Source organism: Rhincodon typus, chromosome 47 (genome assembly GCF_021869965.1).
Source record: "Rhincodon typus isolate 14 chromosome 47, sRhiTyp1.1, whole genome shotgun sequence".
NCBI classification, from domain to species: Eukaryota; Metazoa; Chordata; class Chondrichthyes; order Orectolobiformes; family Rhincodontidae; genus Rhincodon; species Rhincodon typus.
The window spans coordinates 6,706,411-6,719,383 of NC_063378.1; the positions used below are offsets into that span (position 1 = coordinate 6,706,411).

The window sequence follows — 12,973 nt, forward strand, 5'->3', positions numbered from 1 at the left end:
GGGGAGCGATCCTGCAGATCCCAGACACGGGACTGGTTCCCGGGGAGTGATCCTGCATATCCTTGGGTGCTTTGAATTTTCCCTGAGGAAGGGTCACCGGACCCGAAACGTTAACTCTGTTTTTCCCTTCACAGATGCTGCCAGACCTGCTGAGCTTTTCCAGCAACTTTGTTTTTGTTCCTGAGTTACAGCATCTGCAGTTCTTTCTGTTTCTTATTTGAATTTTCCCTCCGGCTTAGTGGCTTTTGATTGGTCGGTGTTTGTACAAATTTACCAATCACAAGGCAGCTTGGGCTTGAAAAGCCACGACAACCGGAAAACTGAAGTTCTGAGGAAGTGTGAGATAAAAAGGTGCAGAGCTGGATGAACACAGCAGGTCAAGCACCATCAGAGGAGCAGGCTAAGAACATCTGAAGAAGGCTCCAGGCCCGAAACGTCAGCTTTCCTGCTCCTCTGATGCTGCTTGGCCTGCTGTGTTCATCCAGCTCGACACCTTGTTATGGCAGATTCTCCAGCATCTGCAGTTCCAACTATCTCTGATCTTTTCATGGACTCGGCTCCACTTACCCACCCACTCCATCTTAATTCCTTTATTGCTCAAAAATTTATCTATCTTTGCCTTAAAAACATTCAACGAGGGCGCCTCAACTGCATCGCTGGGAATTCCACAGATACACAAGCCTTTTGGTGCAGATGTTCCTCCTCAGCTCAGTCCTACATCTGCTTCCCTTTATTTTGAGGCTATGCCCCCTAGTTCTAGTTTCACCTACCCGTGGAAACAACCTCCCTGCTTCTAACTTATCTATTCCCTTTATAATTTTATATGTTTTGATAAGATGCTCCCTAAATTCCAGTGAGTATAGACCTAGTCTTCACAATCTTCCCTCATAAGTCAATCCTTTCAACTCTGGAATTGACCCAGTGAACCTTCTCTGCACCTCCTCCAGTGCCAGCACATCCTTTCTCAAGTATGGAGACCAAAACTGAACACAGTACTTCAGGTGTGACCTCACCATCACCTTATACAGCGTAACCTCCCCGCTTTCAAACTCTATCCCTCTCGCAATGAAGAACAAAATTCCATTTGCCGCCTTAATTACCTGCTGCACCTGTAAACCGCCTTTTTGTCATTCATGCACAAGGACACCCAGGTCCCTCTGCACAGCAGCATGCTGCAATTTTTCACCATTTAAATAATAAGCCATTTTGCTGTCGTTCCTGCCAAAATGGATGACTTCACATTTGCCAACAATGTACTTCATCTGCTAGCCTGCGCCCACTCACTTAAACTACCTGAATCCCTCTGCAGTCTTTCAGTGTCCTCTGCACACTTTGCTGTACCAGTCATCTTAGTATCATCTGCAAACTTTGCCACACTACACTGGGTCCCCAATTGTAATTCATCTACGTAAATTGTAAACAACTGCGTTCCCAACACTGATCTGTGACGCACACCACTTGCACTGGTTGCCAACCAGAAAAGCACCCCATTATCCCCGCTCTTTGCTTTCTGTTAGTTAACCAATCTTCTATCCATGCAAATTCATGACCCATAATACTGTGCACCTTCATCTTATGCAGCAGCCTTTTGCGCAGGCCCCTGTCAAATGCCTTCTGGAAATCCAGATACATCACATCTTCCGATTCCGCATTGTTCACCGTACTCGTCCATCTCCTTTTATTGCAGGGAGACATTGGAGCAGTTTTAACAACAAAGACTTGCATTTCAACAGTGTCCCCCAGGACCACAGCACTTCCCAAAATCATTTGTAGCCCATGAACTAATGGTGAAAGTTCAACTGGGTATTGCCATAAATATGGCACAGCAGGCTCCCACAAAATCTTGGTCAGGGCAAAAGCATATCAGCCGTTTATATTGATAGGGGTGTAGGAATTAATATTGAGTGACGTCTCCGGTGAAAACACCCCTCCGAAAATCTTCCAGATTGTGACCAAAGGATTTTTTTCATTCCCTTGAAAGAAATACAGGATTTTGGTTCGACGTTTTATGCAAACAACAGAATATCCAACATTGCAGCAATCTGAACTCTTGTCCCCTCAGACATTGCAGCTGTCACTCAGCGCTGCACTTGGAGAGTCACCCTGCATTACAGGGCTCTTATCTTTGCAATGGGATTCAGAAATGGAAGTGATACACATTGATTCATTGTAGGACATTAATATCACCACTTAGTACCAGATCAATGCTTTCCTGAACTGGATTGTAGGAGAGGAAAACATCTTTTGCTGATTCAACGCTGGAATTGATCATAGAGTCACACAGCACAGAAGCAGACCCTTTGATCTAACCAGTCTATGCCGACAATAATCCCAAACTAAACTAGACCCACCTGCCTGTGCTTGGCCCATGTCCCTCCAAACATTAATAATAACTGAAAGAACTGTAGATGCTGGAATCAGAAACAAAAAGAGAAATCACTGCAAAAGCTCAGCAGGTCTGGCAGCATCTGTGGAGAGAAATCAGAGCTAATGTTTCAAGTCCAGTGACCCTTCTTCAGAACTGACGGTGTCTAGGAAAATGTTGGTTTATATGCAGAAGATAGGGTGGGGGGGATGGACGTGGGGTAACAATTAAGTGATAGGTGGAGATAGAGCCCAAAGAGATAGAAGAACAGTTGGACAGACAAAGGAGTGCATAACAATCAGCCTGGGAGAATCAATAGCTACTAACAGGGACGATTATGGCTAACAATGAGTTATGTGTAATAGCAGACCATGTGAATACAAGACCTGGTGTGTGGGGTTTGGGGAAAGGACATTGGAGAAGCACAAGCCCTGAAATTGTTCAACTCAATACTGCGTCCAAAAGGCTGCAGAGTTTCCACGCAGAAACTGAAATGCTGTTCTTCCAGCTTTCACTGAGCCTTACTGAAGAACTGCAGTAAGCCTGAGACAGAGGTGTCAGCCAGGGAACACAGTGGTGTGTTGAAGTGGAGGTAACTGGAAGCTCAGGGACTCTTTTTTTTTCGGGAATGTAGGTGTTTCGTAAAATGGTTACCAATTTCACACTTCGTTTCCCCAATGTAGAGGGGATGACATTATGAGCAGTGAATGCAGTAGACAAGATTGTGAGGAGTGCAGGTGGACTGCTGCTTCACCTAAGGTGCGTTTGGGTCCTTAGATACTGAGGAGGGAGAATGTAAACAGACAGGTTACATATTCTGCGGTTGCAGGGGCTGTGGGCAGGTGTTGGGAATGAAGGACGAGTGGACCAAGGTGTCCTGGAGGGAGGCTGACAAAGAAGGGGAGGGGAATATGTGCGTGGTGGTGGCATCCTGCTGGAGGTGGCAGAAATGGCAGCTGATGATCCTCTGAATGTGGATGCAGGTGCGATGGTAGGTAATGACAAGGGGAACGCTATTGCTGTTGCAGGATGGAAGACAGGGGGTGAGGGTGGAAGTGCAGGAGATGGGTCAGACCTGGCTGATGCTCTTGTCGACTACAGCAGTAGCGAATGCTTGGTTGAGGAAGGAGGTGGACATTTCGGAGGTCCCCTTGTCGAAGCTGGCATCATCAGAACAGATGTGACAGTCTGGAAGGTTAGGGAGAATGGAATACAGTCTTTATAGGAAGCAGGGTGCGAGAATGTATAGTCAAGGTAACTGTGGGAATCGGTGGGTTAGTAGTAGATACAGGTAGCAAGCCTATCCCCAGAAATGGAAACAAAAGTGGAGTGGAGGTAGAAGGTCAGTCATGACCTTACTGAATGGGGAACTTGAGGGGTCAAGTAGCATCCTCCTGTTCCTATACATTCCGAAAATATATATTCCCATTGCAGGATGGACAGTCTGTCTATTCCCAATCATAAAACATAAGAACATAAGAACTAGGAGCAGGAGTAGGACATCCGGCCCCTTGAGCCTGCCCCACCATTCAATAAGATCATGGCTGATCTTTTTGAGACTCAGCTCCACTTATCTGCCCGCACACCATAACCCTTAATTCCTTTACTGTTCAAAAATTTATCTAGCCTTGCCTTAAACACATTCAGCGATGTAGCTTCAACCGCTTCACTGAGCAGGGAATTCCACAGATTCACAGCCCTTTGGGTGAAAAAGTTCCTCCTGACCTCAGTCCTACATCTGCTTCCCTTTATTTTGATTCTATGCCCGCTAGTCCTAGTTTCACCTGCTAGTGGAAACAACCTCCCTGCCTCCACCTTATCTAATCCCTTCATAATCTTATATGTTTCTATAAGATCTCCCCTCATTCTTCTGAATTGCAATGAGTATAATCCCAGCCTACTCAGTCTCTCCTCATAATCCAACTCACTCAACTCTGGAATCAACCAAGTGAATCTCCTCTGTACCCCCTCCAGTGCTAGCATATCCCTTCTCAAGTAAGGAGACCAAAACTGCACACAGTACTCCAGGTGTGGCCTCACCAGGACCCTATACAGCTGCAGCATAGCCTCCCTGTTTTTAAACTCCATCCCTCGAGCAATGACACTCCATTTACCTTTTTAATTACCTGCTGCACCTGCAATCCTACTTTTAGCGATTCATGCACAAGGACACCCCAGTCCCTCTGCACAGCAGCGTGCTGCAATTTTTTACCATTTAAAACATCGTCCATTTTTCTGTTATTCCTACCAAAATGGATGAACTCACAATTGTCAACATTGTACTCCACCTGCCAGACCTTTGCCCACTCACTTAAACTATCTATATCCCTCTGCAGACTTTCAGTGTCTTCTGCACACTTTGCTCTACCACTCACCTTAGTGTCATCTGCAAATTTTGACACACCACACTTAGTCCCCAACTCCAAATCACCTATGGGCACTTGAGAGTTCCAAGTTAGCCAAGAAGGACCTAAAGAGAGAGCTAAGAAGAGCCAGGAGGGGACATGAGAAGTCTTTAGCAGGTAGGATCAAGGAAAACCCTAAGGCTTTCTATAGGTATGTCAGGAATAAAAGAATGACTAGAGTAAGATTAGGGCCAGTCAAGGACAGTGGTGGGAACTTGTGCGTGGAGTCCGAAGAGATAGGAGAGGCGCTAAATGAATATTTTTTGTCAGTATTCACACACGAAAAAGACAATGTTGTCAAGGAGAATACTGAGATACAGTCTATTAGACTAGACGGGATTGAGGTTCATAAGGATGAGGTGTTAGCAATTCTGGAAAGTGTGAAAATAGATAAGTCCCCTGGGCTGGATGGGATTTATCCTAGGATTCTCTGGGAAGCTAGGGAGGAGATTGCAGAGCCTTTGGCTTTGATCTTTATGTCGTCATTGTCTTCAGGAATAGTGCCAGAAGACTGGAGACTAGCAAATGTTGTCCCCTTGTTCAAGAAGGGGAGTAGAGACAACCCTGGTAATTATAGACCAGTGAGCCTTACTTCGGTTGTGGGTAAAGTGTTGGAAAGGATTATAAGAGATAGGATTTATAATCATCTAGAAAGGAATAATTTGATTAGGGATAGTCAACACGGTTTTGTGAAGGGTAGGTCGTGCCTCACAAACCTTATTGAGTTCTTTGAGAAGGTGACCAAACAGGTGGATGAGGGTAAAGCGGTTGATGTGGTGCATATGGATTTCAGTAAAGCGTTTGATAAGGTTCCCCACGGTAGGCTATTGCAGAAAATACGGAGGCATGGGATTGAGGGTGATTTAATGGTTTGGATCAGAAATTGGCTAGCTGTAAGCAAACAGAGGGTGGTGGTTGATGGGAAATGTTCATCCTGGAGTTCAGTTACTAGTAGTGTATCGCAAGGATCTGTTTTGGGGCCACTGCTGTTTGTCATTTTTATAAATGACCTGGATGAGGACGTAGAAGGATGGCTTAGTAAATTTGACACTAAAGTCGGTGGAGTTGTGGATAGTGCGGAAGGATGTTGCATGTTACAGAGGGTCATAGATAAGCTGCAGAGCTGGGCTGAGAGGTAGCAAATGGAGTTTAATGCGGAAAAGTGTGAGATGATTCACTTTGGAAGGAGTAACAGGAATAGAGTACTGGGCTAATGGTAAGATTCTTGGTAGTGTGGATGAGCAGAGAGATCTTGGTGTCCATGTGCATAGATCCCTGAAAGTTGCCACCCAGGTTGATAGGGTTGTTAAGAAGGCGTACGGTGTGTTAGGTTTTATTGGTAGAGGGATTGAGTTTCGGAGCCATGAGGTCATGTTGCAGCAGTACAAAACTCTGGTGCAGCTGCACTTGGAGTATTGCGTACAGTTCTGGTCGCCGCATTATAGGAAGGATGTGGAAGCATTGGAAAGGGTGCAGAGGAGATTTACCAGGATGTTGCCTGGTATGGAGGGAAGGTCTTATGAGGAAAGGCTGAGGGACTTGAGGCTGTTTTCTTTAGAGAGAAGAAGGTTAAGAGGTGACTTAATAGAAACATACAAGATGATAAGAGGATTAGATAGGGTGGACAGTGAGATCCTTTTTCCTCGGATGGTGATGGCTAGCACAAGGGGACATAGCTTTAAATTGGAGGGTGATAGATATAGGACAGATGTCAGAGGTAGGTTCTTTACTCAGAGAGTAGTAAGGGCGTGGAATTCCCTGTCTGCAACAGTAGTAGGCTCACCAACTTTAAGGGCATTTAAATGGTCATTGGATAAACATATGGATGATAATGGAATAGTGTAGGTTAGATGGGCTTCAGATTGGTTTCACAGGTCGGCGCAACATCGAGGGCTGAAGGGCCTGTACCGCGCTGTAATGTTCTATGTTCTGTGTAAATTGTAAATAATTGCGGTCCCAACACTGATCCCTGAGGCACACCACTCGCCACTGACCGCCAACCAGAAAAACACCCATTTACCCCTACTCTTTGCTTTCTACTGGTCAACCAATCCTCTATCCATGCCAATACATTACCTGTAATACTGTGCAACTTTATCTTATGTAACAGCCTTTGGTGTGGCACCTTGTCAAATGCCTTCTGGAAATCCAGATACACTACATCCACAGGTTCCCCATTGTCCACCATGCAAGTAATATCCTCAAAGAATTCCACCAAATTAGTTAAACATGACCTACCCTTCTTGAACCCATGCTGGGTGTTCCCAACGGGAGAATTTGTATCCAGATGTCTTACTATTTCTTCCTTAACGACAGATTCAAGCATTTTCCCCACTACCGAAGTGAAGCTAACTAGCCTGTATTTACCTGCTTTTTTCTACTTCCTTTTTTAAACAGTGGCGTCACATTGGCTGCTTTCCAATCTGTGGGAATCACCCCAGAGTCCAGTGAATTTTATTACATAATTGCTAGTGCATTTGCTATTTCCCCCATCACCTCTTTTAGTACCCTGGGATGCATTTCATCAGGGCCAGGAGACTTGTCTACCTTTAGCCCCATCAGTTTGCCCAGCACTGCATCTTTAGTGATAATGATAGTTTCTAGGTCCTCACCTGCTATAACCTTCTTGCCATCAGTTTTCAGCATGTTATTTGTGTCTTCCACTGTGAAGACCGACACAAAATAACTGTTTAATGTCTCGGCTATTTCCTCATTCCCAGTTATTAAATTGGCCTTCTCATCCTCTAAAGGACCAATGTTTACCTTCAACACTCTTTTACGATTTACATATTTACAGAAAATTTTGCTGCCTGTTTTTATATTCTGAGCTAGTTTACTCTCATAATCGATCTTACTTTTCTTTATAACTTTTTTTATGGCTTTCTGTTGGCCTTTAAAGATTTCCCAGTCTACTAGTTTCCCACTAATCTTTGCTTTTTTGTATGTATTTTTTTTAATCTGATATTTTCCTTTATTTTCTTAGACATCCATGGTTGACTTTTTCTTTTCCTACAGTTCTTCCTTATCACTGGAATATACTTTTGCTGAGCACTGTGAAAAATCGTTTTGAAAGTCCTCCACTGTTCTCTCAATTGACTCACCATAAAGATTTTGCTCCCATTCTGCCTTGGCTAACTCTTCCCTCATCCCATCATAGTCTCCTTTGTTTAAGCACAGGACATTGGTACTGGATTTAACCTTCTCACACTCCATTTGTATTTTAAATTCGACCATACTGTGATCGCTCCTTCCGAGAGGATCCCTAACTGTGAGATCATTAATTATTCCTGTCTCATTACACAGGACTAGATCTAGGATAGTTGTTCCCTCGTAGGTTCCATTACATATTGTTCAAGGAAATTATCACGGATGCATTCTATGAGCCCCTCCTCAAGGCTGCCATGACCGACCTGGTTTGACCAATCGATATGTAGATTGAAATCCCCCAAGATAATTGCTGTACCATTTTTACATGCATTAGCTATTTCTATGTTTATTGCCCGCCCCACCAGATGTCACTATTTGGTGGCCTATAGACCACACCTATCAGTGACTTCTTCTCCCTGCTATTCCTAATTTCCACCCAAATGGATTCAACCTTTTGTTCAGTAGAACCTATATCATCTCTCACTACTGCCCTGATGTCATCTTTAAAAATCAGAGCAACACCACCTCCCTTACCTTCCTGTCCTTCCGAACAGTTTGATACCCCTGGATATTTAACTCCCAGTCATGACCATCCTGCAACCATGTCTCTGTAATGGCCACTAAATCATACCCATTTGCCACGATTTGCGCCGTCAACTCATCCAATTTGTTTCGAATGCTCCGAGCATTCAGATAAAGTGCCCTTATGCCAGTTTTATGTCAGTGTATTACCCACAATCCCACGTGGTCTCACACTGTTTACTAACCGAGGATGTGAAGGTGAAAGAAGAGACATTAAGAGTAGAATCGAGGAAATTGTCCGGTTCAGGATGAAATCTGAAAACGACACCAGTTCAGTGACTGATGTACCAGGGGAAGAGGTGGGGGAAGGGGTTAGAGCAGAACTGAACCAAGGAAAGTTCCACATCTCCTACAAAAAGACAGCTGGAGCCAGTTCCTGTCTGGGTGCTCATAAGTCACACCTTTGGTTTGAAGCAAGTGAGTGAGTGGAAGGAGATGTTATTTAATGTCAGAATAAGCTCAGCCTGGCAGAGAGATGGTGATGGAGATGGGAGGGAAACTGGCAGTGACAGGGAACAAGTGGCTTTGGGGTGTAATGTAATTAAACTTATGTGGAAAAAGACAAATGTTACTTAAAAGTTGTAACAGTGGTAATTAGAGTTCCCATGGTCCTGAACCCCTCCCCCAAACACTTACTGCCTGTGCACAGCAGCCCCTCTGTTCATGTCGTGACCAGCAGAGTCATTAAACATCAGACTGTCGATCCACTGATATCGGCACCAGCTTCTCTTTAATCACACCTTGGAGCAATGAACTACAGATCGCAAGGTAACAAATATCCAGGGCAGAAATGCAGATATATCCAAATATAAAATGTTAATTAAACATAATTTTCAACAGAAGGACAGAAGTTATGACCAATCACTGCTGAAGCAGATACTTTATTTCCAAAAGTCATATTTACATTCACAAGACATATCGGTACAATATCAGGACAAACATCCAGAATAAAGATACAAATATATCCGACTTTAACATATTCATACAAATCAGCACCAGATTTGCTTTAATCAGACCCTGGAGCAAACTGTACAGATAGAAAAGGAATCATGATATCTGACAGATTCGAATATAAACTATTTACAGTACAATTACTTAGATATTCTGGAAAATTAAGAGTTAAATGTACAGGACATACATTTGGCCAGAGGCAGTTTCAATGTGTAAACCATCCAGAATCTGTTGCTGGCTTTGGCCAGTAGACATTGCTGCAGAGGGAGCCTGAAGCCTCTTCCCATATTACCTGCTGTCAGAGCACCATCACTACAGGGACTGCAGTGGGTCAAGTCCAGATGGAAAATAAATGAGCTCCTGTTCAATTCAGTTTCTGATGAAGTTATCTGGTGTTCCCACTCACTCATCAATAGGATATTTATCAAAATATCTTGGAAAAAATCTCTACCAGGTTTGATCAAAGGGTAGATGCCAAAAAGTGAACCACGAGACTGAGTTTAGACACAGTCTGTAACAGTAACACTGAGCTATAATGCAGAGAATGAAATACTCCGACAGTTTTCCCAGTAAAGGATAAAACCTCCACTGGGAATTTCCCTCCTGAGATTGTGCTGCTCAGAAAGGTTTGTGCAAAGTGGGAAGTGATTTTTGGTCTCAATCCTGAGCTCAGACTTTCCACCAGGAATCACTCAATCCCCACAACACGGTGCTGATTTTCCCCTCCTTGACCCAGGCTCAGTGCAGTGGAAACTCAGTTAGTGCTGGATAGCCACGTTCCCCAGAAGGTTTTGTTCTCCAGCCGCTCCATCCTGATGCCCAGGTGCTGTTGGCACAACGCTCCGTGCTTCACCTCAACAGGTCATCTCCCAAAAGGGGTCACAATTAAATGCTTTATTTCGATTGCTGGAGTGTCAGTTTCAAACATAATCCCAAAAGAAGAGAAACAAACAGAGTGCAGGTTACATTAAAAGAGTCCAGCACTTTGGGCAAATGTGAATTTTTAAATTTCTTCATTCATGGGATGTGGGTGCCACTGGCTGGACCAGTATTTATTACCTGTCCCTAGTTGGCCCTGAGGAGGAGGTGGTGAGCCGCCTTCTTGAACTATTTCAGTGGGTTGACCCACAATACCCATTACGGAGGGAATTCCAAGATTTTGGCCCAGCAACAGTGAAGGAATGGCAATATATTTCCAAGTCAGCAGGTGAGTGGCTTGGAGGAAAATTTGCAGGGGCTGATATTCCCATGTATCTGCTGCCCTTGTCATTCTACATGGAAGTGATTGTGGATTAGGAAGGTACTGTCTGAGGATCTTTGGTGAATTTCTGCAGTGCATCTTATAGATGGTACACACGGCAGCTACTGAGCATCTGTGGTGGACGGAATGGATGCTTCTGGAGGTAGTGCCAATCAGGCGGGCTGCTTTGTCCTGGATGGTGTCAAGCTTCATGAGTGTTAGTGGATCCGCACCCATCCAGGCATGTGAGGGAGATGTTCATGAGCATAGACTCGTTAAATAACACTTATCATCATGGGAACCAATGGCACCTGGACAATGGGTGACAGGAGCTGCACGGTGATGGAGCACAGAGTGTACAGGAGAGGAGGCTTATAGGGGAGGCAATGGGCAAGAGCTGGACACTGCACAGGAGCTGTGCTGACTGACAGAGGGAGGGCCAGAGAGACAGTGAGATAACCTTGCAACACTTCCTGCTCCCACTGTGAGGGTGTATGTGGGGGAAGGCGGTGAGCACAGACACGTGGAACAAAAACAAAGTTGCTGGAAACTCCAGTGGGATAATATTTGCTCCTTTCCAATCCATGGAGACTGTTCAGCAGTGAGAGGATGACAAGGTGGAAGTGACTGGATGATACTGCTCAATGACAGGCTGGACTGAAGCATCCTCACAGCTCAGGTAATGGACAGGGACAGAGCCCAGCATCATTTCATACAGTTTTATACAAAGAGAATTGTGGAATATTCCAGAACTCACCATCTTTTTCGCTTTTGAATGGTATAAACCACAATTGCAACAACAAAAACAGCAACAATCCCAATTCCCAATCCAACTCTTGCTCCAGTTGAGAGTCCAGGACCTGGAGATAGAATGAAGACATGAGCAGATTGAGAGACATGAACAAAACTAACAACAGAGACCTACAGGCCATAATGTTTCAGAACTAGCCCAGTACAAACAGATCCCTGGGTAATTCTAGTCCCGGAGCGATGTGGGACGTTACATACCAATGATCTCACACACACACTGCCCCACAATGGGATCGATACGCGCTTTACAACAGAAACAACTGGACACTGACCAGCAGCTGCTGAGCTTATTTTAGTTTTAACCAAAGGTGGTGATGGCGTGTTGTTTCTGTCAGTGTGACTATGTCCCACTGTCTCCCAAGTTGGACCCCAGTCTCCAGATGTTAGTGAGGAGCACTTTGCAGGGTCAGCTGGGCTGGCTATGCCATTGCTGTGTCCTGATTCGATGCCTGGCTCACAGCCAGTGATCCACTACATTTTATCGTGGATTTTCCTGTCCAGGAGTTTGATACAAACTGATGGATGTGCTCAAACAATTAAAGAGGGCAATTAAAAGCCCGCCAGTTTAGTTTGGGACTGAAGTCATATAAACACCAGACCAGGTAAGGATGGCAGGTTTCCTTCCCTAAAGAGACATGAGTGAACCATTTGGGGTTTTACAACAATCCAACAGCTTGATGGTCACTTTTATTGGGACCAACTTCCTATTTCCAAATTTTTAGTTAGTAAATTAACTGTAAAATCTGAAAGTGCCATGGTGGGATTTGAACTCTCATTCTCTGCATTATTAGTCCAGGTCTCTAGATTACTCATCCAGCAACATGATCCCTGCATGACCACCCCCATAAAATCCGAGATGAAACACAGAATACCGGAAACAGAAACCCCTCATCTGTTACAGAGAGATGAATGAAAGTGCAAACCCATCCTCTCAGAAATCTGACACACGTACTGGTTTTGGCTTGACTCCCTGAGGTCAGAGATCAGAACTGACCAAATGCCTTGTTCCAGTTGGTCTTTGAACAGGTTTGTTCTGTTTTTGAACTGTAAATCTTATTCTCTCAAATTTTCACTTGTATCAACAAACCTGTGTACAATTTCATTCTTGGGTGTCCCCCAGATTAACAGTAAATTAGAGACTGGGTTATCCCCTTTGTAGGTACAGGGCAGTAGCACTGACTCAGGATTGCACTATTTATAATGACAAATTATAACCCAACTCTTACTGAGATAGTAGGAACTGCCAATGCTGGAGAATTGAGCTAACAAGGTGTAGAGCTGGATGAACACAGCAGGCCAAGCAGCATTAGAGGAGCAGGAAAGCTAACGTTTCGGGTCTAGACCCTTCATTGTTTTCTCAAACTGGAAACAGCATACAGTCACACATGGAACCAAGTAAATCTCAACAAGATGAGGAAATTCCCTTTCTCCCTGGGCTGGGGAAGAGCAGGTTACACCTGGATCAATATTACT

General features: G+C 44.4%; 1 protein-coding gene and 1 long non-coding RNA gene across 2 annotated transcripts in view; both read right to left on the minus strand.

The window, feature by feature from the left end:
- Positions 1-12,973, minus strand: part of LOC125487957 — a 148,386-nt gene that overhangs the window by 49,908 nt on the left and 85,505 nt on the right. The window lies entirely within an intron of this gene.
- On the minus strand, positions 9,365-12,967 carry LOC125487958. Its single transcript, XR_007266175.1, has 2 exons — positions 11,448-12,967; positions 9,365-10,356 (listed from the first exon to the last, which is right to left on the minus strand). It is a non-coding gene; the product is annotated as an uncharacterized LOC125487958 (long non-coding RNA).